The sequence below is a fragment of the Gopherus evgoodei genome, chromosome 8 (genome assembly GCF_007399415.2).
Source record: "Gopherus evgoodei ecotype Sinaloan lineage chromosome 8, rGopEvg1_v1.p, whole genome shotgun sequence".
Lineage (NCBI taxonomy): Eukaryota > Metazoa > Chordata > Testudines > Testudinidae > Gopherus > Gopherus evgoodei.
In genome coordinates, this window is record NC_044329.1 from 51,078,894 (window position 1) to 51,106,065 (window position 27,172).

At 46.7% G+C, this 27,172-nt stretch overlaps 1 protein-coding gene and 1 long non-coding RNA gene across 4 annotated transcripts in view; one reads left to right on the plus strand and one right to left on the minus strand.

Annotated features, from left to right (window-relative positions):
* RC3H1 (ring finger and CCCH-type domains 1) overlaps nucleotides 1-27,172 on the minus strand; it is a 116,516-nt gene that overhangs the window by 72,932 nt on the left and 16,412 nt on the right. The gene's annotated exons all lie outside the window — the stretch shown is intronic.
* On the plus strand, nucleotides 16,999-25,699 carry LOC115655857. The gene is made up of 4 exons (XR_004001527.1): nucleotides 16,999-17,125; nucleotides 19,677-19,682; nucleotides 24,375-24,379; nucleotides 25,687-25,699. It is a non-coding gene; the product is annotated as an uncharacterized LOC115655857 (long non-coding RNA).

Here is a 27,172-nt window from a genome sequence, read left to right on the forward strand (position 1 = left end):
GAATGGAGAGGCCTGTGAAAACTGGCAAAAACCTCAACCTATAATACCTCGTAATGCTTTATTTGCCAGCATATATTCTTCAGATGGGACATAAAGAGAAGATTACCATAGCCCCCATACAAGTATAAAACAAATTTGTGAAGCACTGTATATTTAATCCTATTCTTTTTAAAGAGATCAGTTACCTATTTGTGGAAATGCAGACAAGCCTAGAATTAATCAAACTTCTTTCTACTCAAGGAGCACAAGATTTACATGTTTTGTTACTCTTGGGCCTGTAACCTAAGTTACCATCCTCCAGTGGCTTTTTGCAAAGCAATGCCTGAGCTAGATCATGATGGAGCATTTTGCTTTTCACCAACTCCACCTTTTCAGACTTGCTCCAGAAAATAGAACCGACATCCCAGAAACAGCCACATTCAATTTTTTTAGATCTAGAGGGCTTGAAATCTATGGTACAATGTTTCTCTAATAAATATTTTGCTAACAAACTGCTGGAACCAGTCAATAAAATAATCTTGACATCTGTTTCTTATACAATGACATCAAATTCAAGAGGCCTATATATGAGTGTGAAGTACTGTCTTCCCCTGCTCACAATTCTCATTATTTATACCCATTTCAGGAGTGAGATTGAAAATATCATCAAAAAAAATTGACTTAAAAAACAAACTAAGAGCTACATTGATAAACAAATAAGGTCATGCTACAATCTCCAATTGCTCCCTTAGAGGATCTGCCTCATAGTCCCTTGAACTTTCTCTAGAAGTGCCACAGAGCTCCCTCTCTTTTCCCTCTACAGCTTAACTTTTGATAATCTCATTTACAAAAACACATTAAACTACCATCTTTACGCTGATGACTCTCAGATGTACAATTCTACACCAGATCTGTCTCCCTTCTCTCCAGATTAACATCTGTGCCTCTCACTGATATCTCCTTGTGGATGTCTAGCTCTCAGCTCAAAGTCAACATAGCTAAGGGCATGGCTACACTTGCAAGTTAGTGCACTCTCACAACATGTCCACATTGGTAAGGCACATAGAGCGCTCTGTCTCCATAGCTGGAGCGCTCCTGGTAATCCACCTCCACAAGCGTCATAATGCTTGGTGCGCCTTGGCTGGAGCGCCACGGCGCCACTCTGGATGCCCTGGTCTGTTAATGCGCTCTGTTCGGCCTCTAGAAGTGTTCCACAATGTCTGTTCTAGCCACTCTGGTCATCACTTTGACCTGCCCTCAGGTGACCGTCAGACCCATCCTTTATATTCTCTGGGAATTTTGAAAATCGCCTTCCTGTTTGCTCAGCAAGGCGTGGAGTGCTCTTAGCACATCTTTCCAGGTGACCATGCCTCCATATGCCAAGCAATCCCCAGTATGGAACAATTGCAAGGTTCTGGACCTCAGTGTCTGGGGGGAGGATGCCGTCCAGTTCCAGCTGCACTCCAGCCATAGGAATGATGATACCTTCAGGCAGATATCAAGGGACATAATGGAAAGGGGCCATGACGGAAAGGAGCCATGACTGGGAGACAGTACAATGCAGGGTTAAAGCGAAGGAGCTGAGGAATGCCTACCACAAAGCCCACAAGGCAAACCACCGCTCTGGTGCTGCCCCCGTGACCTGCCATTTCTACAAAGAGCTGGACGCAATACTGGATGGTAACCCCACCTTCACTCCGAGGACTACCATGGACACTTTGGAGCCCAGTTCAACAAGGCAGGAGGAGGAGGAAGAGAGCGGGACTGAGGGTGCTGAGGAGGCAGAAGACACCCCGGCATCCCTAGATGCATGCAGCCAAGAGCTGTTCTCAAGCCAGGAGGAAGGTAGCCAGTCGCAGTGGCTGGTGGCTGGGGAAGGACAAACACCAGAGGACATGACTGGTAAGCGGATTTTATTTTGGGAAGGAAGTTATTCCATGCAGACTCTTGGGGCAAAGAGATTAGAGCTGCATGCATGCCTAGGTGCGGAATAGGGCATTACCGCAATGTCAGAGAACGTCAGTCAGCCTCAGTGATCTCTTCAAAAAAGTCTCATCCAGAAACCGGGCAATGCGCTTGCGCAGGTTTTGTGGGAGAGCCACTGTGGCCTTTGTCCCAGTAAGGCTAACATGTTTGCGCCACTGTGCCATGAGGGGCAGAGGGACCATTGCTGCACACAGGCAAGCTGCATATGGGCCAGGGTGGAAGCCACATTGTGGAAGAACACCCTCCCTTGCTTCCCAGGTCACCCTCAGCAGTGAGATATCTTCCAGGACGAACTCCTGTGGAAAATGTGGGGATAGTGTTCAGCACAGAGGCCCCCTTCAGCTGTTGGCTCTCTCCAAGGCACAGAACCCCAGAGGACAGTACAGAAGTGAAACCATCAGTCCCCATCGACCCTGTGCTTATTCACCATTTTGGGGCTCCTGTGGGTTGTGCATACTCACTTTGGGATGGGCAAATTCTGCTATGGTGTAGACTGTGTTTGTCTTTAAGTACGGGCGAATCGTTCTGTCAGGTGTTAACGCTGCTTCTGTTAAGCATTGCACTTTGCCTTTACAGATGCAACCTTGAGATCCGAGCTGTCCGTGTTATCAGCAGCAGAAAGACTCCAAAGAATTAGGAAGAGGCCACGCAGACGCAAAGAAGACATGCTGCATGAAATAATGCAGCAGTCCCTTCATGAAAACCAAAAAGTGCAGGAGTGGAGGGAGAGTGAAAGGAGGTTCCACCAGCAGAATGCAGAGCGCCGGCTCCAAAGCATGAAGCAGCTGATAAGCATTATGGAGCACCAAGCGAACTCGATCCAGGCGCTTGTAGCCATCCAGGCAGAGGACCACCGCACTCACCCTCCCCTGCAGCCCTTGTCCCAAAACTCTGTCCTTTGTGCCCCATGTCACCTCCAACCCACTTTCCCCAACATCCGGGTTCTTATCGCCACCAGCTGCCTCCCACACCCGTAGCTTCACCACCCAGCCCTGCACTCAACCTTACCTACTGCACTCAATCCCCATCTCCATGCATTTTAGCCAGCCTGAAGTGCAGCACTCACTGCACAGCACTCCAGACAGGAAGACTGAGTATGATAACAGGACATACGCAAATCTGTGATTGAACCGTTCCCCACCCCACTCCATTGCCCTCTGTTTCCCAAGCAGTTGTGTCTCTTTTCAATAAATGAATTTTCTTTTAAATAAACTGCTTTGTTGGCTTAGAAAACATTCTTTATTATTGCATTAAATAAAAGATACCTTAGCCCAGGAAAGCAACAGGCACTGCAAGTCAGAGTAGCAAGCACAGATTCCTACTAACATTGGAACCATTGCACTTCACTCCCATGCAGGGAACCAAACATTACTAGTGGCTTTCAGCATCAAATTGCTCCCTTAAGGCATTCCTGTCCTTGCAGCCAGACACTGGGCCCCTCTAATAGCCCTGCTCTCTGGCTGTTCAAATTCAGCCTCCATGTGTTGAACCTCTGAGGCCCATGCCTGAGTGAATCTTTCACCCTTCCCTTCACAAAATGTTATGGAGGGTACAGTACCCGTATATAACCAAGGATGTTGTCACCAGCCAGGTCCTGCAGCCCTTTAAGCAGCCAAAAGCACACTCCACCCTGTTGTTGAACTGCTCCTTGCTGCAGTCAAGACTCCCTCTGTAGGGTTTCATGAGTCACGGCATTAAGGGGTAAGCAAGGTCTCCAAGGATCACAGTGGGTATTTCAACTTCCCCTACGATCTTCTGGTCTGGGAAGAAAGTCCTGGCTTGCAGCTTCCTAAACAGGCCAGTGTTCCAAAAGATGAGTGCGTCATGCACTATTCCGGGCCAGCCTGCGTTAATGTCAATGAAACAACCACGGTGATCCACAAGCACTTGGAGAACCATAGAGAAATACCCCTTCCGATTAATGTACTCGGAGGCTAGGTGGGTTGGTGCCAGAATTGAAACAGGAGTCCCATCTAGTGCCTCTCTGCAGTTAGGGAAACCCATTTGTGCAAAGCCAACCACGTCATGCATGTTACCCAAAGTCACAGTTCTTCTGACCAGGATGTGATTAATGGCCCTGCAAACTCGCATCAACACAATTCCAACCATTGACTTTCCCACTCCAAACTGGTTAGCAACTAATCGGAAGCTGCCTGGAGTTGCCAGCTTCCAGGTTGCAATAGCCATCTGCTTCTCTACTGGCAGGGCAGCTCTCAAACTTGTGTCCTTGCGCCGCAGGATGGGGGCGAGCTTATCACACAGTTGCATGAAAGTGGCTTTTCTCATCCGAAAGTTCTACAGCCACTGCTCGTCACCCCAGATGTGCATGTTGATGTGATCCCACCACTCAGTGCTTGTTTCCCAAGCCCAAAAGCGGTGTTCCACAGTGGGGAGCATGTCTGTGAATGCCACAAGCAATCTCATGTCCTATGCGTTACACAAGTTGATACCGTCGTCTGTCTCCTCACTGTCAGTTTGTACCTTAAGGAATAACTCAACTGTGAAACATGATGTGTGTTGGCAAGACCCATCAGCATATTCCTCAGCATTTCAGGATCCATTACCGCAGAATGAAAGGGAAGGCAGAGAGCATGGTACAAAGAAAACACTGAAAGATGGCACCAAATGTGGACAGAAGCACAGGAATTGCTGGGATGCGAAGCGATGCATTTTGGGGCGTTGGGACAGGACACAGAATGCCCCTCACCCCTGCCCCCTTCCCACAAGCCACACCACCAGAATAGGAAGAGGTGGGATTTGCCCATAATACACCATTCCCAATGCTGCTGGAAGTGCTGCAAATGTGGCCACGCCAGTGCGCTTGCAGCTGACAGTGTGGACACACTGCAGCACTTCCCTACTGTGCTATCTGAGGGCTGGTTTAACTCTCAACGCTCTTCATCTGCCAATGTAGCCATACTCTAAATCAGAGCTCTTATTTCCTCCCATACCTTCAACTCCTCCCATCCACCCTCTTTATTGCTGTGGACATCACCACTCTGCCTGCAATCTGGGCGCTAGCTTCAAATCAGATCTCTCTTTAGAGCTGCACATCCAGCCTATGTCTACATCTTGCATATTCTTTCTGTAGATTATCTCTAAGCCCTGGTCTATACTTCAAACTTATGCCAGTATAATGACATCACTCAGACACTGGGCTAGTCTACACTTGCAATGCTAAAGTGCTGCTGTGGCAGCGCTTTAACATGGCTTGTGTAGTCACAGTAGAGCACTGGGAGAGATCTCTCCCAGCACTTAAAAAAAAAAAAAAACAAAGAACACCCACACCCACCACCTGCACGAGAGGCGTAGCTCCCAGCACTAGTGCACTGTTTACACTAGCACTTTACAGCGCTGAAACCTGCTTCCTCAGGGGGGTGTTTTTTCACATCCCTGAGTGAGAAAGTTGCAGCACTGTTAATTGCCAGGGTAGACAAGCCCACAGTTATAACCACCTAACTCCTGGTGTATACAAAATTATGTCAATGGGAGGGCTTCTCCCGTCAAGATAACTACCGCCTCCTGAGGAGGCAGAATACCTACACTGACAGGAAAAGCTCTCCTATTGGCATAGGTAGTGTCTTCACTAAGCATTGCAGCACTGTAAATGTAGACAAGCCCTAAGACACAGCCTTCCCTATCTGTTCAGGCAGCTAAAACTCTTCTATAGACTTATCACCTCACATCTCAATTGCTGGAATATCCTTTTCTCTAAGCTTGACAAATGCAATCTTGTCCAATTTCACTCATTCAAAATGCTGCTGCTAAGATCATTTTACTAGCCCATTACTTTGACCATATCACTCCTCTCTTTGAATCCTTCCCTTGGCATCTCCAAGGGACTGTTTAAAAATCGGGACGCAGCACTGATCCTGTAGATCAGTGATGCGCTCCTTAAAACTCTCCCTTGCCATGGGTCCCTATAAAAAAGGGTGATTATTGTCAAGCCACTGGTGTGCTGAGAACACTGCCTATTGAACAAACCAATATCTCTCATTGTTTCCTTGTACTCCTCAATCTGTCTGACTAGAGTCATATATTATTTGTCTTATGCTTAGACAATAAGCTCTCTGGATAAGGCACCATCTTTTTGTTCTATGTTTCTCCAGCACCCAGCACAATGGGGTTCTGATCCTTGACTAAGGCTTGTAGGCACAATGGTAATATAAATAAAAATAATCTGAATGAATGCTACCCTGTGGGAAAAAAGTGTTCCTTATTAAAAGACTTATGTGCACATTCCACCAGCATAAGTAATTAAGTAAATTCAGAAAAATGAACCCACAAACAGGATTTGCTATGAGTAGGATTTTGATTCACAGCTTTGTTTTTCTCAGGAAAAATGAAGAAATGTGGGCAACATGCTTGTTTTCTACAGTAAGCCATGGATTTCACAGATGTCACTTTACCTACCTCGCCTCATTAATCCTAAGGCAACCATAGTTCTAATGGAAAAACACTAAATCTTTATTCATATATTTTAGACAATGCTGTAGCAAATGAGCTTTTGGATAAAGTGCTGAAATGTATTGCAGAAGTATTACAAACTATGCACATGACTTTTCCTGTACATCAGGGGTGGGCAAACTACAGCCGGCTGTATCCCAGAGCGGTGCAGGGGCGAGGCCAGGCCTCGGTGTCCACCACTGCCATTCTGGAGCCGCTCCAGGTAAGCACCATCAGGCTAGAGCCCGAACCCCTCCTGCACCCCAACCTCCTGCCCTGAGCTCCTTGCCACACCCCGTACCCCTCATGCACCTCAACTCCAACCTGAGCCCCCTCATACACCCCACACCCCTCCTCTGCCCCAACCCCTTGCCGTGAGCCCACTCCTGCACACCACACCCCCTCCCACACACCGCACTCTCTCCTGCACCCCAAACCCCTGCCCCAGCCCTACATTCATGGCCCTGAATGCAATTTCCCCACCTAGATGTGGCCCTCGGGCCAAAAAGCTGGCCCACCCCTGCTGTACACCATATAAAAGATGAGCTTTCCATCCAGTTGTAAGCCACCAAGTAGATACATCTTCCTGCATATTAAGAAGTAATGTTTTAGAAATATCTTAACTGGCCTTTAAACTCTGCTTCTCCAACCACACACAAGCTTTCAAAATGTATTCCCTTTTACTCCGCCTGGGTCTTCATATGCACCTGTAGTGATACTGACTGAAACTTCTAAGGTAGCAAACTCCTTCAAAACTGCATATACTAGGACAATTGTTTTAAATCTTATCAGGTAATTCCACAGTTAATGCTTTTACTTGTATGTAGTTAGTCCTCAAAAAAATTAAGCAGCATTTACAGTGTGAAAAAATTTAAGCGCTACACTGCCAACTTTCAAACAAGGATCCCAAAAGAATTTCACAAAGGGTAATCTTTTTCTTCTTATACATGTGGAAACAGACAGAGGGATTATGTGATTTACCCAACATTATACACAACTTACTATCAGTCAGGAACCCAAATCTTCCAATTCCCAGTCTGATACTAAAACTTGGACTCCAAGGATACATCTACACTGCAAGTAAAAACTTCCAGCTGATCCGTAACAGCTGACTCAGGCTCATGGGGCTCAGGCTAGGGGGCTGTTTAATTTCCCCTCTAATTTGTTCCATCCAGGTGCAGGATGAATTTTGTTATGTGCACCAATATCAAGGTAATGTACAGATATGAGCCACTAGTAGAAACAAAATACCTAGATATAAATCACCATCACATATTATATAGTTTGTGATGTTTCACTCCATATTCTTTATGAAAATATGCTTACGATATGAATACGACATAACTGAGATGTACTTTATGCAAGATGGGTCTTGTAAGATATCACTGGAAAAGTTATAATTTCCTGAATGTGATTATCCAATTTGCATGCCTGTATCATTTCTGTATCTGAGTTAGGAATATTGACTATGTATCTGTATTTCACCTATGCTACTTTGGGTGACACCCACTGCTAACTCTTCAGGTACAACAATGGAAAAGCCAGACAGGGTGGATGGCCCATCAGCAAGGACAATGGATTGTGAAAAGGGTTGCCACTGACTCATGGACACTGATACTACACAGTATGTGGTCTTGTCACCTGACATTAAACATTACCTGGGATTTCTTTTAACTTTTCACTTTTCCATTTTTTTAATAATGAATTAAAAAAGACAAAAGTAACAATTACATGATTTAAAAAAAAAGCAGACTGACTTGTGCCACTAAAATCTACACAGAAAATTGCTGCTGCTTTTTGGAGAACCAACAGTAAGTTGATCAATCATTTCTTTTTTAGACTATATTGCAGCCCAACTCCTGATAGAGTGGACTGATTTAAAAATATGTTATTATCAAAGTACTTGTTAACTAGGTTAACTAAGGAATTGCATGAGAAAGAAAAAAAAGTCGAGAAGAGGTGAGCAAACTACAGTCCGTGGGCCACATCCAGTCCACCAGCCACTTTAATCCAGCCCTCAAACTCCCACTGGGGAGTGCAGTCTGGAGCTTACCCTGCTCCCACGCTCCAGCTGGGAAGCGGCACTGGGAGCCGCTCGATGCGGCTCCCAGAAGCAGCGGCATGTCCCTGCCCCGGCTCCTATGTTTAGAGGCAACCAGAGGGCTCCATGCACTGCCCATGCCCCAAGCACTGCTCCCGCAGCTCCCATTGGCCAGGAACTGCAGCCAATGGGAGCTGACGGGGTGGTGCTTGCGGCAGGGCAGCACACAGATCTGCCTGGCCATGCCTCTGCTTCCCTGGAGCTGCCTGAGGTACGCGCCCCAGAGCTTGCACCCAAGACCCTCCCCACGCCCCAACCCCCTGCTCCAGCCCTGACCTCCACCCCCTCAGCCCTCCAAACCCCTCGGTCCTAGCCCGGAGCACCCTTCTGCACCCCAAACCCCTCATCCCCAGCCCAGATCCTGCATCCTCAGCCAGAGCCTTAACCCCCTCCTGCACCCCAACCCTAATTTTGTGAGCATTCATTCTTTTTTTTTTTTTAGCGCAGCATTCATGGCCTGCCATACAATTTCCATACCCAGATGTGACCCACGGGCCAAAAAGTTCGCCCACCTCTGGGGTAGAGGGAAGTGCAATTAAAATTTTGCTTTAAAAAAATAAAATAAAAATCAGCCCTACCTCCTTCAGTGCCCTCCCTCCACTTCTGCAGAGCACAAATAGCATCAGTAGCCCAGAATCAGACCCATGCCTTTGTGCCCGGAAAAGTGCCCACTTTCTCCCCAACCCCAGTACCTCTGAGCCCAGGTTTCCCAAATCTGGGTTCCCTTGTGTGTGCCAATCACATGCCTGCCTGGTGCTGGCTCTACTCACTTGGGGTTGCAGCTGCACTAAGCACAGCCCAGGCAGCTCAGCTGCTTGTCTCACGGTTCCTTAGTTTCTGCCCTGAACTCTTGGCCACTTTGCAGACATTCACAAGCCTCTGCTCTCAAGGGGTGGGGGGCCCAGGAGAGGAGATCATCCCCATCCCGGCAACACACCAGGGCCTGGGATGGAGGATGGGGAGGGTGTTTTGCAAAAATCAGAGGGGAGGGTGCTGTGTGGCAGCCCTCTAAGTTCTGGGGCAGGGATGGGGTCCCACTTGGTGCTGAGCCTACCTGCTGTAAGGAGAGGTACCCCACTGATGCTCCTTCCCCACGAGCTGGGGTGGCCGAGGCTCCCTGCCGCCCAGTTCCACTCCAACTGCTGGGCCCTAGATTCCCCCCCACCAACTGCTGTTTTCCAGCCCTGCCCCATGGCGCTGCCCTCCCACTGTCACTGAGGATGTGCACGCCTGTGTGGCTGTAATAATCAAGTGTTTTTGCACTTGGAGTGCTGTGCATTTGCACAGGCACACAGCTCAGAGGGAATGCTCTGCAACTGCAGTTAAACAGACCCTTAGCCTTAGCCCTATGAGCCTAAGTCAGCTGCCAAAGGTGAGATTTGAGTTTTTAATTCAAGCATAGACATACTCTAAGAGCTCAATAACTCTTCATTGGTGTGCAGTTCAGATAGAAGGAATAGGAGGAACAAGGCAAACGATAAACGCATAGAAGCAAACATTTTATTTCCAGTATGTTTTACATGTTCTGCAGTATGAAAACTTTGGCTTGAAAACTAAGCCATGCTTTTAGAAAACACCAAGATGAATACACATTAGTAAAAAAACTCAAAACCAAATATATGCCCATCAGAGACAACTGCTATAAAAAGAAGTTATTTTAACAAAATTAATTGATGAGCAATGGAGATTATTTTGGAAGAGGGTGCTTTTGAGCACTGAATTTAGAATTATTTGTCTGGGACATAGCCAACTATTAACAAACTTAAAGGTTCCCATCTGTGGGGTGTGTTTTTTAATTAATTTCCTAACTACTGAAATAATTTTTTAATCAAGTGTCTTCATTGCTTATGATGACTAACTCCTGTGCTATCACACACTTCCCTCTGGCCTCTAATTTTTTTTTTTTGGGGGGGGGGGAAAGGGGGTGTTACAGGGAATAAACCTCCAGGTTCCCATTATGCTATTTCAAGTCGCACTGGGACATCGTTGCTTGATATACATATATTTCACCATAGCAAGGGTTATACCAGAAGCAACAGCTTCAATTTATGCCACAAACTATGCTTTTTTGAGATGACCATAATTCTATATACGCGATATAATCCTATGCACAATACTGGGTAAAAAAACCCTCATGCTTGTGAACTGCGTTAACTAAAAACCACTTTTAAATTTAGTTTATTATCTCTAGGCTACCCACCTCATGCCTTCGTCCCTTGCTAACCATGTAATAGGATTTCCAGTAGGTAACGTATTGTATAGCTCTGTCTACACTGGAACACCAAATTGTCCCAGTGACAACTGTTTTTCAATATTGTTGTAAAGCACCATTCTACTTAGTGCAACAGAACTATACTTCAAAAGCCATTTTAAAGCTGTCCAGCTAGCAGAGTTTGGATCTCCAGAGTCGAAGGCAGCTCAAGGTTTACCCCTCAGTGAGGTCCTTGCTGAGTTTGTCTAGGCTTTTTAAAAAGCGTATTGTTACATAATGGTAGCTAACACGCTAAAACTCTAATACAGACAAGGGTTTCCACTCAAGCATCGTCACCTGGGTTTAGGCTATGTCTGCATTAGGTAAAAGTATTTTTAACCTACATTAATTAATCTTATCTGTTACAATTCTAGTGAAGATGAGGCAGTTTTAGTTTTAACCCATTTTAGCCAGTGAGATAACATGCATTAGCCATCTTGCTGTAAAATCTTAGTTAAGGCAAGGCACAGGTAATTTTTACTCTGATATAAGTAGACAATGTCAACATCTATGGTTGACCTCTCCTAACTACAGCACTGAAAGATTTCTGACCACTAGAATTTTACAGCAAGATAACTAACACATTTAGCTATCTCCCCAGCTAAAATTAGTTGAAACTAAAACTGCCTGGTCTTCACTAGGATTGTAACACAGGTTAGCTTAACAAGTTAAAATACACTTTTTTGCCCCAGTGAAGGCCTTAAAATCTATACTGCCTAACATCACCTTTAAATGATAGTAAAGGCAAATTCCATGATGAATGCAGACAAAGGCTATGTCTACACTAGAGAATTTTACAAAAAAAATCCCACTAAACCAATAGTAGCGCAGGTAGGAGCATTAGAGCAGAAGCGATTCTCTTTTCCCTACATGTGTTAAATGAACCTACTTAATTTTTGTAAAGTAAACCCAACCATGAAGCATGCCTTCTTCTTGCCCAAATGAACAGCAGACAATTCTATAACTGCAATTGGAAACAGTATTTTAGCCTAACATGATTACAGCACAGTGTTCTGTCTATGGTGGCAACAAAGGAATTTATGGTCTAGCAATTCATCATGGCCTTGCCTTTAAAATTTCCCATTTACCATCCCTGATGCCACTCCAAAAGCAGTAGCAATGGTGGGAGTGCTAGCACAGAAGAGACATAGGCAGCTTACAGGATTTGAATCACTGTTGTCTAGACTAGCTCTGGCTGTGATTACACAAAAGTTATAATGCCAGGGGCCAGTCTAAGCTATAACTTCTACCAAGGCTACTTACACTGCAGCTACACCAGTGACAACAGTGAGACTGTTAGAGGAAAATACTGAATTTTCACAGATGTTTATCGTAATTATTTTCTGCAGCATATTCTGAACCAATACTCCTGTCTCCCATACAAATACAACCTTGTCAGGTGACTTGTTTAGAAGACTATCTACTCCTGGGAGAATTCTGAGGGACTGCGCGCCAGCGGAAAACAAACTCCCCCCGCCCCTAAATGTCTGTGCTTCCCTGCAGAAAACAATGTCCCCCATCTCCCCACTTCTGGAATCACAGAGCTGCCCATCTGAAGGAGGCTGTGTCTCAGCTCTGCTGACTCTGCAGCTGAATGCTGCCTCCTGGGTCCTAGTGCCAATTGTGCTCCCCTACTGTGTGCTGGGAGCCTTCCTGTTTTCTGTGCAACAGTGAGTGCCCATGCTGGGAATGGATGGGGAGGGAAAAAGAGGGAATGAAGGACAGGGGGTGGAAGAGGGAGTGGGGAAGGAAAAGAGGGTGGGGGGTAACGTGGAGGGGCAGGGGGGAAGGTAGGAAGGAAAGGAAATAGAGGAATCGCACAAAGGTAGGGGGAGGCGGAGGAAGCAGGAGCCCAGCATGCGGCATCCCCTTGACAGCAGCTAGGACTCCCCAGCTAAGCAGGCCCATCAAACCCACACCCTGATAAGAAATCATAGAATCTCAGGGTTGGAAGGGACCTCAGCAGATCATCTAGTCCAACATCCTACTCAAAGCAGGACCAATCCCCAGACAGGTTTTTAATCCCAGTTCCCTAAATGGCCCTCTCAAGAATGGAACTCACAACCCTGGGTTTAGCAGGTCAATGCACAAACCACTGAGCCCTATCCCCCTAAACCTGGACCCCCGAGTAGCCCCCCTACACCCAGACCCTCACCCCATCAAGCCCCACTCCCTCCCCCCCTGCCACTGAGCCCCAACCACCTTCACCTGGATCCCCTGCACAGTCCCATTGCCCCTGCACCTGGAATCCCCCCACGAGCCCCTGTGCATCCAGATCTCCCACTGAGCTGCCCATGCCCAGATTGCCCCACATAGAAGTCTCTCACCCCACACCTGGATTCCCCCCAGATTAAGCCACTCCACACTTGGTTGAGCCTGCCCACCCCGGGATGTTTCAATGGCAGTCCCAGCCCTTGCACTCCATCAGGGTCAGGTGCAGCCTCACTGCCAAGTCCCTGTACTGGGGGAGTTGGGGGCTTCAGGGTGATCTTTCACCTCAGTTCAGCCAGTGGCCTGTACTCCCCACTGCCATGCTGGTATCACAATTATTTATTGACACATAAAATTTGCAGAATTTTAAAATGTGCTCATCATTTTTTGGTGGGCACAGAAGTCCCTCAAGAGTAATCATCACCACAAAAATGTCTTTGGAGTGGGTTAAAGCTGTGCAAAAGCCTTGGACATTGCGTACCCTGACTCTGCATGTTACAGTACCATCAACATGAATAACTAGAATGGGGTGGCCAACCTGTGGCTCTGGAGCCACATGTGGCTCTTCAGAAGTTAATATGCGGCTCCTTGTATAAGCACCAACTCCAGGGCTGAAGCTACAGGCTCCAACTTTCTCATGTGCTAGTGGGTGCTCACTGCTCAATCCCTGGCTCTGCCACAGCCCCTGCCCCCACTCCACCCCAAGCCTGCTGTGCCCTCACTCCTCCCCTCTCCCTTTGAGCCTCCTGCATGCCAAGAAACAGCTGATTTGGAGGTGCAGGGGAGGGAGGGAGGGAGGGAGCTGATCAGCAGCACTGCTGGTGGGCGGGAGGCACTCGAAGCAAGGTGCGGAAGCTTACGGAGGGCTGCTGACGTACAACTGTGGCTCTTTGGCAATGTACATTGGTAAATTCTGACTCATTCTCACGCTCAGGTTGGCCACCCCTGGACTAGAACAATGCAGTAACCAGCTCTCCTGACTATGGTGTAATTGTAGCATAAAGGGAACATAAGTTAGCCAGCACTGTGGCTCAAGAATATCCCCATGCCCTTTAAAATGGATTTGCAGTAAAACTTAAACAGTGAATAGTGTGGATAAAACTTGCTAGTTGCTCTTAAGCAGTGTTAAATTCCTACAAAGGCAGGGCTTAACTCTTCAGTCATCCAGTGCGAGTGAGGTCACAAAACACTTGCTGGAAAGCAGTTTAATTCAGGCACTTCTGACTATGGGTATGTCTACATCTAAAATTTTGCAGCGCTGGTTGTTACAGCTGTATTAGTACAGCTGTATAGGGCCAGCGCTGCAGAGTGGCCACACTTACAGCAACCAGCGCTGCAAGTGGTGTTAGATGTGGCCATACTGCAGCGCTGTTGGGCGGCTTCAAGGGGGGTTCGGGGAACGCGAGAGCAAACCGGGGAAGGAGACCAGCTTCGCCGCGGTTTGCTCTCGCGTTCCCCGAACCACCCTGCAAACCGCAGGGAAGGAGACCTGCTTGCACGGAGGTTCGGGGAACGCGAGAGCAAACCGGGGAAGGAGACCAGCTTGATTACCAGAGGCTTCCTCAGGTATGCTGGGATACCTGCTTATTCCACGGAGGTCAAGAAAAGCGCTGGTAAGTGTCTACACTTGATTACCAGCGCTGGATCACCAGTGCTGGATCCTCTACACCCGAGACAAAACGGGAGTACGGCCAGCGCTGCAAACAGGGAGTTGCAGCGCTGGTGATGCCCTGCAGATGTGTACACCTCCTAAGTTGCAGCGCTGTAACCCCCTCACCAGCGCTGCAACTTTGTGATGTAGACAAGCCCTATGAGTAATAGAGCTTCATTAGCTTGAAATACTGCTGGCACCTGGTGATTTAATTTGTAACAATGCTAGAGAGCAGAGTTCCAGAGACCAGAACTAACCTTGAGGCAGGGCACTAATTCAGAGTGAGATTTTTCATTTAACTATTTATCTCTATATGTAGTCTTCTTAAAAAAAAGTGCCACTTTTGCATTAGTCCCATTTACCCTTCAGATTTATTTTTTTATAAATATATATCTCCCCTTTCTCCCATAAGGGTTTATTAACATTGCAAACAACTGTTCATATAGTTTTCATAAATGGAAACAAAAGGCCTTCGTTTCAGGATTTCCACTCACCCACCTAATGATGTTTAACAGGCATTTTAGAATCTAACCACAAAAGAAAGAATGCTGCCTCAGATTTTTTTAAATGCAAAAAACAAAATGAGATTACTATCTGTTCTAAAGAAAAAACATCAGTTAGCACAAGTACAAGAAGATTCACCAGATTCAAACAGACTGAAACTTGTACTTTGGAGTAAGACAGAAGTTACTGGTTTCCAAATGCAGGCCTTTTAATTAGATTTAAAAGAATGAAGAGAGGAAGTGAAGGACAGTCAGCAGAAGTTTTAAGGTATACATAGTCCTATTAGGCGTCAAATTACAGACCCTGAAAACAACCTAGGCAAACGGGTGATCATAAACTATTAATATATTGGCGACATATTACATTGAAATATTTTGCTTGTTCTTCAATTGTTTAAAAATAGTTTCATTAATGACAGATTTTGTGGTTTGGGAAAAACGTGTTCTCAGCAGGTTTATACTGTTCTCTCAACACAAAACTGTTGGAAGCGGATTAGCTTTACAAGGCTCCTGTTTTCTGGTTCTTAGCTCAACAATAAATTCTCCTTACTGCTTGCAACAATGACTTTTAGTGTAAGCCAATACAAGTTTTGCCAAAAGAAAGTTGGTACTGAGAATTCACTGCCATAAAGTGGGGGGAAGTGATGAACTCAGAAGAGTTATGTGGATTTCACACTGCGAGCACTAACAAAGATCTATTATTAAAAATGCAGGATTCTGCAAGCCATGCTGCAGTGAGCTCAAATATACCTTACCATCTACTTAAAAAATATTAAGTCAATATAACCTTATTCACAACAGCCTAGACCTTACTTCTGAAAAAGAAGACTGGAAAACATTAAGGATATGTCTACACAGTCTATGTTAAAGCACCGCTGTGGTAGCGCTTTAACTTGGCTATGTATTCGCAGGTCCAGCACTTGGAGAGAGCTTTCCCAGTGCTGTAATAAAACCACCTCTGTGAATGGGATGGCTCCCAGTGGTGTAGTACTATCTACACTGCCACTTTACAGTGCTGAAACTTTTACTGCTCTGGGGTGTGTTTTTTCACACCCGAGTAAAGAAAATTTCAGCATTGTAAGTGGCAGTGTAGATAAGGCCAAAGAAAAGAAACAGAGGAGAATGCATTTGTTGTATGGCAGAACTGTGTTTGTGGCTGATCTACAGAGCATGCAGAATTAAAGCAACCCTTTTAAACAAGAGGATTTTGATTTATAATAAAAATTTGGCCTAATGATTCATTAGGAATTAAGGAGTCAGACTGCATCAAGGGTTTGGTTTTCTCCCTTTTATTTACTTTAAAAAAAAAAAAAAAGATTTATGCCATAGCTATTAAGGGAAAAAAAACCAAGCGGTTTTGTATTCATTACTAGATCTGAAAAATATTGCTCAGCAGATCCCTTAGTTGCCAATTCAAGTCTCTACCATTGTGAGGAAAATCTCTAGGTGCTTTGTGGGAGAAGTTGCTCTGATTATGGCCATTCTACACTAGTACTTTCATCAGCAAAACTTCTGTCACTCAGGGATGTGCCGCTGTAAGCTTGTAAGGGCATGTCTACACTTGCCACTTAAAGCAAAAATAGTTTTTTTGCACAAAACCTATGGGAGCATCTTCATTTGTCAATAACTTTTTGCGGTGAAACTCAGAAGTTTCACCACAAAAAGAAAACCATCTTCACCAGGCGTAGAGGCATACAGCTCTTACTGGTGATGCTTTTGCGGTGATGTGCAAGTGAAGACATGTTCTTCCTGTTTACACAGCTTTTAGCCACCTGAGGATATCCCACAGTGCCCAGGTGACCACTCTGGCCAGCAGCTCTGCTGCTCTGATGCCACCCCTGTAAAGTCCTGGGAACTCTGAAACTCCCCTTCCTGTTTTCTTGGCAAGTGCTCACCTATCTGGCCAGGTGACAATACCTGCTCGATGGAGCAAACAATCCCCTGCCTGGAGCAATGCTGAGCTACTACAGCTGATCAGTGTTTGGGGAGAGGAAGCTGTACAGGCTCACAATCACACACACCCCCTGCCTTTCCCACAAGGCCCATCATCAAAATGGAGAGAGCTGCACTGTGGGATAGCTACCCTAGGGAGCTGCTCTCATCGAGGATGAAGTGCTGCTTCCACTCTAAACAAACACTGATACCTGAGGAACTGAGTACACAAACCAGTGCTTTTCTTTCACAGGTTCCCTATCACCAGTGAAACTTACAGCACAAAAACTCTGCAAGTGTAGACATACCCTAAGTGTAGACATGGCCTCAGGCAAAACTATCCCTATCTGATAAAAGAGCACTATCTTGAGGGAATAAATGCACATGCTTTCCTGCTTGAATTTTGGATTGTTTCTCCTCTGATACTGGTGGCATTAGGAAATCTTCAAACCACAACTTGTGACCCAAAAGTAATTTACACCAGGGCATATTCAACTGATGCCTTTAAAAATCTCCACAAAGCTTTTTAATGTGGGCTTGTGTGTTATAGGCATCGAAATGAAGAAGTGCATGAGATTATGGCATCCATTTCCAGAACTGAACAGTATAATTGTGCACTGTTGCTCCATAACTGAACTACACAGAATATTAACTGAGCTCTCAAATCTTAAAAGATGGAAATTTTGAAAATGACGTGCAAGGTGTGTGCGCGCGCGTTTAACTGCAAATGTATTTCCATCACAGCAGATTGAGCAGGTTATAAATAATTCAGTCTTAGTATTTGCATGAATACAGCAGTTAAATTCCCCATCTGTCTTGCATTGCTCAAATCCTCATTTTAAACAGCAGTTTAAAACAGACAAACGGAACAAGGGGGGAAAATTCAGGTAATAAAGCCACCATTCCGCCCACACCAGCCAATATCAGTGTCCCTTCACACACTCCTATATTCAGCTACTCACTGCTGTCACAGCAAAGCAGTGACAGAAAGGGAAACTAATCAAAGCAATCCGCCTAAAGAGGGACCTTTTCAAAATGTGAATGAAAATTTCATCCCTAGCATAACTCCACTGAAGCCTGTAAAGTTCAACTGGGATGAAATTTGTCTATTATGAAGGAGACAGGTTAGTAGCAAACTTCTTGAAGGACACTTTGTGGAATATTGTAGACGCTGTCCCGTAACAGGCTAACTGCCAACTTTCATCAAGAATTGAGTGTTCACGTGCCAGCATGACTATGACTATACTCCCACTTCTAAATATTACAGTGATTCATGCAATGTAGTTTCAAAATCTGTCAGATGCGCTCAAGAGGTCTGCTGGTGATGAATCAGAGGCTCCCTCTACCATTATGGTAGGGATGGTCTACTCTAGATAATAGTTAGTCCTGCCTCATGAAGAGGACTGGACTAGTTGACCTATCAAGGACCTTCCCAGTGCTACATTTCTAGGATTCTATGATGGCCACCTAAGTGGCTATATAAACCATCCAACATTTTTACCCTCCCAGAGAGCAACACCATTTTTACTTCATGCTTGACTTCACCCACTGCTCACATGAAGAAACAATGGAATCAAAACTCTTCAGATTCTTCATGAGAGAAGTTCCTGAGAAACCCAGCATATGATCGTTCTAATGCTTGAGAGTAAGATAGCTATCACACCCCCTTGCTCATGAATCAGCAACACTATTACCACCTCAGGTAATTTGTTTACATCTCACCAACAGCTTCCATTCCTATGAAATATTTTCTGCTTGTGTCCTGAAACATTTTACCACACCTGAATTCCATCTGAAGATACAGATTAAACTACGCTAGTCTAAACTAGTTTAGTGACACTATTTACCTACCTACATACAAAACTGGCTGCAATCCTATCAGTCCTCTTCAGAAACACAGTCAGATTCCCATTCCACTATATTTAGTTTGGTTACAAATATTATACTGAAGGCATGTCTACACTTAAACTGCTGCAAGGACACTGCTGTAGCACTTCAGTGTAGTAGGTACTACCTATGTCAATGGGAGGGGTTCTCCCATTGGTGTAGGTAATCCACTCCTTGAGAAACAGTAGCTAGGTCATCAGAAAAATTCTTCCGTCGACCTAGCACTGTCTACACCAGGGATTAGGTCGACATTAGCTACGTCTTTGAAGGATGCAGATTTTTCACACCCCAAAATGCAGTTATGCTAATGTAAATTCCCAGTGTAAACCAGCCCTGAAATATTCCAGTGCAAGAGGAGTGACCAGAAGAACTGGGTTGCAAATCAGTACTTGCCTTAATTGTGTAAAAACTTATTAAGGCTTGAAAAGTCAAGGAAGAAGCAAATAAACTCCTACTGTAAACACACAGCAAAGATTTGCAATCCTTAATGTGAACCATATTGATCAGTGGTTTGTATCAGGTCTATCAAAAATAAGAAATCTAAAGTTTACTAAAAATGGCTTTCAAAGATTGATTTGTGCACAATGCTTGTGTAAATCAAACAATCCTACTTTTAGTTATTTTCTTTTACAACAGTTACAGTGAGGAGAAAGAGCATCATGTAAATGATGTATGAAATTTCCCGTGATCCCTTACTTTGCAAAAAGCTACCTTACAGTGAGAAAGGAGGACAGTGTGTTTGTCCACTTTCCATTAATACAAGATTTAGGTTTTTTATAAATTAAGAGTACATTATAGAATTTACTTTGATTCACAGTCACAAGGTTGCTGGGTCATCATCCAACTCACCTGGGGAATGCTTAAACACCAGGAGTTAATACTTGACCATTCTCAGACCTTAAAGAAGAGGCTGGAAGAGAAATCCTGTTCACTAAACTCATACGGGAGATAAGTGGATTACTCTCTACAAGCTAATATGCCTGCTTTGCATAAGCTAAAAATTGAATACAGTATCCAAAATTAACCACTGTTTCATGTAAACACTAATCCAGCAGGATGCCATACCAATCGGAACTACTATGCCTTCAGGCTCTGAATCGCTCTCGCGGCAGCAGTGCAGCTTTCATTAACGCTTAACCCACACTTTTACGGGGGGGGGGGGATAGCTCAGTGGTTTGAGCATTGGCCTGCTAAACCCAGGGTTGTGAGTTCAATCCTTGAGGGGGCCACTTAGGGATCTGGGGCAAACTTACTAGTTGGTCCTGCTAGTGAAGGCAGGGGGCTGGACTCAATGACCTTTCAAGGTCCTTTCCAGTTCTACAGGATAGGATATCTCCATTTATTTATTTTTTAACTTTTATAAAACATTAATACTCAGTATCTGAACAGCTCCTTTCATCCCTGCTCTCAAACCTATTTAGAAAACATGGGCAAGTATCACCATTTTACTAAAGGGGAAATGGAGGTGAAAGAGGCTATGTTCCTTGTCCACAGTCACACGATACATCGGGGGAGGAGGGGAACACCACACACCCACCCCCCAAAAAGAGGCATACAGCTTTCTGTCCTGGGGCTACAGCGCTGCAGTGCCAATGTAGACAACATGGTGATTACAGTGCTGCGATTGGCCTCCAGGAGGTGTTCCACAATGCCTGTTCTAACCTCTCTGGTGATCAGTTTGAACACTACTGCCCTGCCCTCACAGTGACCAACCGTCATCCCCAATCCGTAAAATTCCTTTGGAAATTTGGAAGTCCCCTTCCTGTTTGCTCAGTGATGCGTGCAGTGCTCTCAGTGCATCTTTCCAGGTGGCCATGCCTGCTCCATGCGCCAGGCGATCCCCCACTTAGAGCAATGCCAAGCTGCTGGATCTCATCAGCATTTGGGGAGAGGCGGCTGTCCAGTCCCAGCTGCGCTCCAGCCATAGGAATTATACTTACAGACAGATTTCATGATGCATGACAGAAAGGGGCCATGACCGGAACACATTGCAGTTCAGTGTCAAAGTGAAGGAGCTGTGGAACACCTATCATAAGGTGCAAGAGGCCAACCGCGGCTCCAGTGTGACGCCCATGATCTGCCAGTTCTACAAAGAGCTAGACGAGATACTCTGTGGCGACCCCACCCCCACTGCAAAGACTACTGTGGATACTTTGGTGGCTCATGTGCCAGTCGAGAGTGGACAGAGCCAGGAGGAGAAAATCTCAGGCTATGGCTACACTTGAAATTTCAAAGCGCTGCGGCAGTGGGGGATCGCCTGGCGCATGGAGCAGGCATGGCCACCTGGAAAGATGCGCTGAGACCACTGCACGCATCACTGAGTGTAGTCGGAGCACCAGCGCTGGGAGAGAGCTCTCCCAGCGCTGCACGTAAACCACATCCCTTACGGGTGTAGCTTGCAGCACTGGGAGCCGCGCTCCCAGCGCTGCAGCACTGATTACATTGAGGCTTTACAGCACTGTACCTTGCAGTGCTCAGGAGGGGGTGTTTTTTCACACCCCTGAGCATGAAAGTTGCAGCGCTGCAAAGTGCCAGCGTAGCCATGGCCTTAGATAAGGACGTGGACTCAGAGGCAGAGGATGATTTGGAGGCATGCAGTCAGGTTTGGTTTTTTTTATTATTATTATTATTAAACTCTGGAGGAAGCTAGCCAGCCACAGCTGTCACGAGACTGGAGAAGCGACCCTGGTAAGTGAATCTGATTTTGCGAATCACTGAAGCGAGTTGTTGGGGGCAGGAAGGTTGCAGAAATCAGGCTTGTCTTCTATCATGTACCAAGTTTGAGCAGCAGAACAGGCTGTTGATTGACTCCCTCACTTCAAAGGAATCTCCCTCAGATATCTCCAGGAAACTCTCGTGGACATCCTGGGCAATCTGCTGCTGCAGGTTCTTCAGTAGAGCTGCTTTGTTTCTTGCTCCACTAACAATAACTTACCTGCATCATTGTGCCATCATGGGGGCCGGGGGGTGTGGACCACCACCATTGCTGCACACAGGCAAGCTGCATAGGGGCCAGGGTAGAAGCTGCAGTCTTGGAGGTGACCCTCCGCTGATTCCCTGCTCACCCTCAGCAGCGAGATATTTTCTGTAATGATCACATCCTGTGGAAAGTGTGGTGAAAGGAATGATCATCAGGCCCCGACTACAGTGCTGGCTCTCCCCAAGAGCCACATGCCCAGTGTACAACAGGGTCCTGGAAGATTGATTTACCCTGCCCCTGCAGCTACTCATCATTTGGGGGGTCTTGTGGCTCATGTGTACTTGCCTGGGATCAGCCAGTTAGTGACAAGTGTGTGAGTACTGACTGTGTTTTAAAGCACTGAATCAGTGTTGTCTGTGTTGCAAACAATATTGTTTCTGTAAAATGTTGCATTTAAACTTTACAGAGATGACCTTGGGAGCCCAGTCTCTCTCTTTGTTACTGGCAGCTGAACGGCTGTGCAGAATTAGAAAGCGGCCAAGAAAAATTACAGACAACTTTCTGAGTGATGTTATGATGCACTCCGCCACCCAGAAACAGGAACTGAATGAGTGGCGGCGAGAAGAGGGACTGAAAGGAGAATGCAGCATGCCAGAATGAAGCCATGGAGTGGCTCTTAAATGTTATGGAATGCCAGGCAGACACACTCCAGGCAATACTAGCTCTTCAAACCGGCCAGCTCCACATCCACCCTCCCTGCTGCTGTCGCAAAACTCTTTCCTATCCTCCCCTCAGACACTGCCAACACTATTATCAACCTCCTGTCTCCAGTCTATACCTGCAGCATTCCACTCTTCCCCCCTTACAGTCAAGCATTGTGGACTCCCACTACCCACTCATGGGTGGCAGGTTTGTAGAAATTTTGGTGGTGCCCAGAACCCACCCCTGCCACCTGCCTAAAGCTCTGGGGGTGAGGGGAGGAGGTCGAGGGTGCAGGTCCTGGGCTGGGGATTAGGTTGCAGGAGGGGGGCAGGCTTCGGGCTGGGGGTGGGTGTACAGGAGGGAGTGAGGGGTGCAGGCTCTGGGATGGAGTTTGAGGGCAGGAGGGAGTGTGTGGGAAGGGGGAGGCGGTGCGGGCTGTGGGGCTGAGGATGAGGCATTCATGATGCAAGAGGGGGCTCAGAGCTGGAGCACAGGATTAGGGTGCGGGGGGGCTGAGGGCTGGGGCTGAGGGGTTCATGATGCAGGAGGGGGCTCAGGGCTGGGGCAGAGGATTGGGTGTGGGGGGATGACAGCTGGGGCTGGGGCTGAGGACAAGGGGCTCATGATGCAGGAGAGGGCTCAGGGCTGGGGCAGAGGATTAAGGTGCAGGGGGATGAGGGCTTTGGCTGGGGATGAAGGGTTTGGGGCATTGGAGAGGCTCAGGGCTAGGGAGGAAGGGCAGGGTAAAGGGCAGCCTGCCTTGCCATTAGTGGTTGTGGGCACTAGGACCCTGGGGCAGCAGATAGCAGTTGCTGCCGAGAGCAGGGCTCCACCTAGGAATGTGCTCCTCCGGCAGCACAATCAGGCAGGGGAGAGGCGCGCACTGCTTTCTTTCGGGCAGGGACATGGGGGAGGAGGGAAAGAACCATGGGGGTGGGAGGGCATGGCAGGTGGAGGCTGGGACCTGTTCCAGGCAGGGATGTGGCAAGGCTGGGGGGGGGGAAGGGGGGAGAGAAGACCCACAGGGCCCAGGCCCGCTCCAGGCAGGGCCGGGGGAGAGACCCAGCTCCAAATATTGCTGGAGCTGGGACCCCGGCCCTGAATATTGCTGGAGCTCGGGCACCACAAAATAATATAACCCGCCGCCAATCCCTCTGGGGTTTGGCCCTGCTGAAATACAGTACCTACTGCACTGTACTCCAAAGGAGAAGGTTGGATAGGATCCCTGGACATAAACAAATCTTTAGCCATCCCAGAACCCCTCCACCTCCTCTGACTTTCTTCCCTGCTGTTTTTTATTTGACTTTTTGTTTGACTCTGGTTTTCTTTTAATAAAAGAATTGTGTTGGTCTGAAAGCAAATCTTTATATGTTAAACCCCCTTATTGCATCATCATGGGCACCAACCACCTCCTAGCATTACAAGCACCGCAATCCCAAGCATAGCAACAAACATTAGTGGCTTTCAGCTTCAAATTGCTGCCTCAAGGCATCCCTGATCTTTATGACCCCGCGCTGTGCCCCTCTAACAGCCCTGGTCTCTGGCTGTTCCTCTGTGGTCCAGCCCTCAGAGCTTTCACCCTTCCCTTCACAAATATTATGGAATGTACAGCACACGGCTATAAGCATAGGAATATTGTCATCGTCCAGGTCCAGCTTCCCATAGAGACCACACCAGCAGGCTTTTAAACAGCTAAAAGCACCCTCCACAGTCATTCTGCACTTATTCAGCCTGTTGCTGAACCGCTCCTTGCTGCTGTCAAGTTGCTGTGTGTATGGCTTCATAAGCCACAGCATTAAGGGTAGGCAGGGTCTCCCAGGATCACAATTTTGACTTCCCCTATGGTGATCTTCTAGTTTGGGAACAAAGTCCCTGCTTGCAGTATCCTGAACATGCCAGCGTTCTGAAAGATGCATGTGTCATGCACCTTTCCAGAAAGGCCTGTGTTAGTATCTGTGGAATGCCCACAGTGATCCATAAGCATCTGGAGAATCACTGAGAAATACACCTTGCAATTAATGTTCTCGATGGCTAGGCTGTCTGGTGCCAGAATTGAAATATCACCCCTCTGCAGTTATAGAAGCCCATTTGTGCAAAGCCATCCACAATGTCACGCACGTTGCCCAGAGTCATGGTCTTTCGAAGCAGGATCCGATTAACGGCCCTGCACACTTCCATCAACACAAGTCCAACCGGTCGACCTTCCCACTCCAAACTGGTTAACAACCGATCAGTAACAATCTGGAGTAGCCAGTTTCGACAGTGCACAGCGCTTCAACGACAGGGCAACCTTCATTCTTATGCCCTTGCGCTGAAGGGCTGGGGCGAGCTCATCACACAGTCCCGTGAATGTGGCTTTCCTCCTCCAGAAGTTCTGCGGCCACTGCTTGTCATCCCAGATATGCACGATGATGTGATCCCACCGAGTGCTTTTTTCCCCAAGCCCAAAAGCAGCATTCCACTGTGGTCAGCACCTCCATGAATGTCACAAGCAATCTCGTGTCGTAGCTACTACGTGTGGCGAGATGTCACACTCCTCCTGCCTTTGTAGTTTAAGGAATTAAAAGTTTATTAGAGAATATTTAAAGATAAATGGTGCAGAGTTTGAAACGCCAGTTATTGGTCTTTGGGGGTAACATACAGAGCATACAGAGACGTCATTATTTTGGTATTGGACAGCACATAACAGATACAGTCTGCAATGTCCCCAATGCGGGGTGTATGGTGGGTGGGATCAAGATACTGTCAGGCAGTAGTGGGGGTACCTCACTCATATAACAGGTGACAAGCAGTCATGAGTATAAATAAGCGGGCCGGATAATGGGGACAGGATGACCCTCACGTGGTGGAGTTCAGTTCGGTTGGTTCAGGGGATATAGTCCAGTGGGGGGGGTTTATAGGTTTTTTCCCCCTTGTGGGTGCACGGAGTCAACTACAATGCCACTCACGACATGTTAGTCGGAGTGAGCAGCACACGGGTTAACAATCCTGGATCGATTCCTGCAACCCAAAAAAGCAGGCTGCGCAGTACACATCGTTGAAAGATGGCACCAAATGCAGACAGAAGCACAGGGATTTCTGGGATGCGAAGCAATGCATCACAGGTCACTGGGACAGGAACCAGGATGCCTCAGCCTTCCCATAAGTCTTAGTGGTAGAAGAGAAAGATGCTCTGTGGGATAGCTGCCCAGAAGGCACCACTCCGAATACCACTGCAAGTGCCACAAGTGTGAACACACTATTGCGCAGGCAGCTGATTGTGTGCAACTGCTGGTGCTGTAACTTTGCCAGGGTAGATGTGCCCTGGACTTTTTGCTGCACTAGTTCCTTTCTTTTTAATTAGTTCTTCAGCAGGCAAGTAGGAGAATGAGTCGTACACAGGAAGGGCAGCCAGAGTAGTGGCCCCTAGTTTAACCCTCCAATCCATTCTGTTAAACCAGTTCAACTTAGTCTAAATTGGTCTTTCATGTTTCAGATTAACAGCTGTGGCCAAAGCAGCAACCAGGGAGTATGCCATGAACAATATTTACTACCTTAGCTTCCTCTTTGTAGAGGGTGAGATGACATTCAAGATGCCACAAGAGCCTACAGTTGCTCAGAAGACCACATTCATCTTCCACAATGTATTTCTGTTTTCCAACAATAGAGCTATCTGAAGTACCATATATACTAGTTCATAAGCCTTTTTTTTTTTTTTTTTTTAAAGTAAAAAAAGGGAAGCACCAGAGAAGGGGGGAGCAGGCTGCGGCCGCGCCGCCCAGCCCGGCCCAACCTGCCGGAGCAGGCTGTGGCTGCGCCGCCAGAGACATCCTCTCCAGGTAAGGTGGGATGGGATGGGGAGAGTGTGGGGGTTCCAGGCTAGGGGTGGGGTCATGTGGGAGGTTGTCACAAAAAATGTCCCCACTAGTTGCTGTCCCAGCCTGTCAGGGTAAGCAGTTGGTGCACTGGGACACTTTGTTTACTTAGGTTTACCTCTGTGCCTGCAGACACTTGAGGTAAACAAACCATCTCCGCCCACCAGCTGTTTATACTCATGGCCTGGGAGCCAAAGTTTGCTGACCCCTGAATTACAGGGGTCAGCTTACGAACAGGTCAAAAAATTTCCATTTTTACTTATCCATCTGTAAGGGTGGGGGGTGCTGGTCAGCTTATAAGCTGGTTCGTTTATAATCAAGTATATACAGAAATTTTAAACTGGCAATGTGATGCAATTAATAGGCAACGTGCCATCTCTGTTGCCTGCAATAGATATTAGAATCTATTACTGGCTAAACCTAGCAGAAAACAGCAGAAGGAGCATCAGGTAGGCTGGCAAACTGCAGGAGAAAGAAGAGATAAGAAAGAGGAGCAGGAACAGAGCAATGGAGTAGTGGTCCCAAAACTTTTTCAATCGCGCCGCCCCCTTACCTAGTCTGCGCCTACTGCAATAGAGGTAGAGATCAATGGAGTCAGAAGAGTTAACACATTAGAAATAGCGCCTGTTGTCAAACAAAAAAGCACCATCTACAGAAGTGTCAATTCAGGGATTGGAAAAAGGCAGGAGACACAGTGATCTACTTCCTAGACACTACAGTGCAAATAAGCAATGGTGACATAACCACCC